The sequence below is a fragment of the Sinocyclocheilus rhinocerous genome, unplaced genomic scaffold, assembly GCF_001515625.1.
Source record: "Sinocyclocheilus rhinocerous isolate Xijiao unplaced genomic scaffold, SAMN03320098_v1.1 scaffold1115, whole genome shotgun sequence".
Lineage (NCBI taxonomy): Eukaryota > Metazoa > Chordata > Actinopteri > Cypriniformes > Cyprinidae > Sinocyclocheilus > Sinocyclocheilus rhinocerous.
In genome coordinates, this window is record NW_015658514.1 from 457,904 (window position 1) to 461,297 (window position 3,394).

Genomic DNA, 3,394 nt, shown 5'->3' on the forward strand with positions numbered 1-3,394 from the left:
TCAAGGAGAGGAACGTCTGTACTTCCTCAACAGGGGACAACAAAACTTTTTGGTTGTTAAAAAAAAGGTGCGCTTGTTCAAAACAGTTGCGTTCGGTCCTTCGCTGGCTGTGCTGATTTAAATTTAGCGGTTCTGTTGTGTTTGTGTCGCAAGTTCAGTGACGCAGGTAGTGACGATTCTCTCCGGCCAATCCGTGATCAGCAAAGTTTACACGTCACGTTTTGGTAATGGTACGGTTCGCTTGGAACCTCAACCGAGGTGGTACTAAAAAAAGTACCAGGTACTGTACCCAGTGGAAAACCCCCCAAAAGTGAACCGTACCGAGCCGTACCGTACCGTACCATGCAGTGGAAAAGCACCATAAGTGTACATCACAGAGATTGCGCTGTAGCACTAATTTGTAAATATACACAGGGACACCAATGGACGTTTCCCCATGGACTGATACTAGGTGGCCTGTTGCATTCACAAAGCTTTTGCTGAGAGAGGCGATACATTATTGATACTCCAGCCTGTGTATACAATCACAGGCTTTTATCACAGGAAACAATAACATTCATCATCATGAGCACTAAAGTGATTTAAAGCTAAATGTGAATGCAGGTAAAGATGAGTGGACACACTTGGCCTCAGTTTGCTTGTGAAACTCCACTCAGCGCGTGAGGGGCAGTGTGTGTGACACGGCTGTGTTGTTTAATGAGGGTCTGTGGAGTATCGGCATACACTGAAGAGTGCAGCGCCTGTGAGCGTGTGCTCTAGGGCCCAGTTATCTCCTCTCTCTCTTTTCCTAACAGCCTTTGGTACCACACTCTGATACTGCCACTTTCACTGAACCATTCAGCCAAAGCCACACACCCTCTATTCTGGCAGCACAGTCTAAATCTCAAACACACACAGACAAAATACAGCAGTCGTTACGGAGGTGCTGGAGATAAGAAGGAAAAAGAAAGGGATACGTTTTATAAGTCAATGACAGAAGTAGAACAGGAGGAAGATGAAAGACAAGTAAGGAGCCATTTAAATATTGGGACGATGACAGTCACAACTCTGTGAGCGTAATGAGGGCTTGAACCCGACAGCTGGCGTCTCCCGAAACTCCCAGCGACAGACAGAATCAGTCATTCTCCACAGTTATGGCATTCCATTAGACTACTAAGTGGTTGTAAATTGAACTAGTATCAATTTGAATATTTTTCATGCTTCAGTATTTCACTGTGTAATCTTCAGCAGTCAAATTGAATAAAGCTGGGTAACAGCACGACTCACCTGCTGCCCTATATGTGTGTGTAATCTGTCATCTGTGACATGGGTAATGACCCAGCGTACGAACAACCTGCTGCCAATAAAACACAACAACACCTCTTCTGTTAGACTACGGCAAGATACGCCATGCACAGCCTATCGTGAAAATAAACATAAATAATAATACCTCTAACTATCATATAAATATTAATCTCAATGCCACAAGCAAAAAAACAAACAAATCTTTAATTGTCCTTAATAACACGTCTTCAAACAAATAAGATAAATCTAAGATACTAGTCTGAAACTGTCCTATAAATATGTATGCTGTTTTTTAGTATGCATCAGGAATTGTATAATAAAATCAGTGTTGTGTGTCCTTTCAATAGATTGTATGCATTCACTCTCCACACATCCAATTAAACACGCCGTGGATATGAATCAAAGCTAATTAGTGTTTTCATTTACAGTGATCCTTGCACAATAAAACGTCTTTGACTTTCAGTGTGAATAGAAGCGCATGTGCTTTAGTGTTTGAATTTTGCCATGGAAACGTGCAAAACCCCTTCCTCTATCTTAACCTACATGCTAAGATCTATAAATAGGGAAACCGACGTTTATCGGGAAGCCAGATAGTCATTTCATAAAAATGTAATGAGTTTATCTGTGTAAATATTCACTTTGACCGGACAGCAGGCAGTTGCTGTTTCCACACGCACACATATGCGCAAGCTGAATGGGTTTTTAGTGTCTTCTGGGAAATCTCCCTGGCAGTGCAGATCCGTATCAGATCACTATCAGCAACAAAGAGCCCCTCTCTGTCTCTCTCCCCCGCTCACGCTGTCCCGAGGTGATGTAGATATGAGCGTGGAGAGCGGATGACCTGGCTTTGTCAGTATCAACCCCACGTGTGCTGTTTTCAAAGCGTTCAGCCAAAGGTTTACCTCTGGTGCAGCTCTGCTCTCTGCTATGTTCAACAATAGCAACGTCAGCATCAGAGAGTGGTCCTCTCTGCATCATCACAAAAGTAGATCAATTCCCCTCATCTCATATGGTCATAAAATGACAGTGACAACTGCAGCACAGAGAGGTACAAGACCGATCATACAAAGTTTGCACCTCTGATGGAGTGTTAACACCGATCAGATAAAAGACGAATACAAAGCAGTGGGGAGCTATCACCACTGCATCACAAGATAGAGAGGGATAAAGAGAAACCACATCCTCATGCTGATGTCCTTACCTGTGCGGTCAGAGCTGCAAGGAGGCTGTCTTGAAGTTCTCTCAGAGGACTGAATGAAGCAGTCTCTCTTTCTCTTTTTCTTTCTCCTCCCTTATTCTTTTCTTCTCTCTCTTGCTTCCTCTGTGTGTCGACTCTCAACCTGCTGCTGATGTCTGGTGCAGCACACACCCACACATTCATGCGCGTACACTCTCACTCACACACGAACACACACACACACACGCACACACACACACACTCTCCAATACAGTCATTGGAGGATTTAAGAGCAATCGGGGTGCTGCAAGCTGATTGGGGGGCTCTGGAGCAGACGAATGAACAGCCACTCTGGAAGGACTATCAATAGGGAGACTCCAGGGGGTGTTGCCTGTGTGTACATGAGCAAACATCTGGTTAAGGGCAAGCCAAACTGGCTTAAAAAAATCATCTCTTATGATCTTATTTTGTTAATATGCATGTGTTTGCATGCACTTATTCAATATGAAAACAGCTGGATGGATTAATCCTACATATACGAGTGTATTTTCTCAGAAGACCCAAGTGCAATGGCAGACTGTAATACACACAGGTTTTAGTTTTGCCACAACAATTGTGGTAATTTCACACCTCTGCACATAATCATAGTCATTACTCAGAATCTCCAAGGAGAGACATTTTACACAGAGTAAGAGACTGATTTTGTTAGCTATTCCACTTCACATTATTTGCAGTGTAAATATTTGTTTTTAAACACAAATGACCATTCTGTTTTGCTCTGTGTCTGTATAACTCTCTCTATCTTGCTCTCTCTCTGCAGGCACCATATGGACTGGGTCTATCTTCCTGTTCCCAACAGTTCCCCCCACCCGTCCTGATCATTCTGGCACTGAGCGGTTTAATCTGTTTCCATAACATTCATTCTGGCCCTCT

At 43.3% G+C, this 3,394-nt stretch overlaps 1 protein-coding gene across 1 annotated transcript in view; it reads right to left on the bottom strand.

The window, feature by feature from the left end:
- Positions 1-2,718, bottom strand: part of c1qtnf4 (C1q and TNF related 4) — a 10,201-nt gene extending 7,483 nt beyond the window's left edge. The window contains exon 1 of the mRNA XM_016530763.1: positions 2,486-2,718. The gene's annotated coding sequence lies outside the window, so the exon portion shown is untranslated. The remainder of the gene's footprint in view (positions 1-2,485) is intronic.
- Positions 2,719-3,394: the final 676 nt, after the last annotated feature.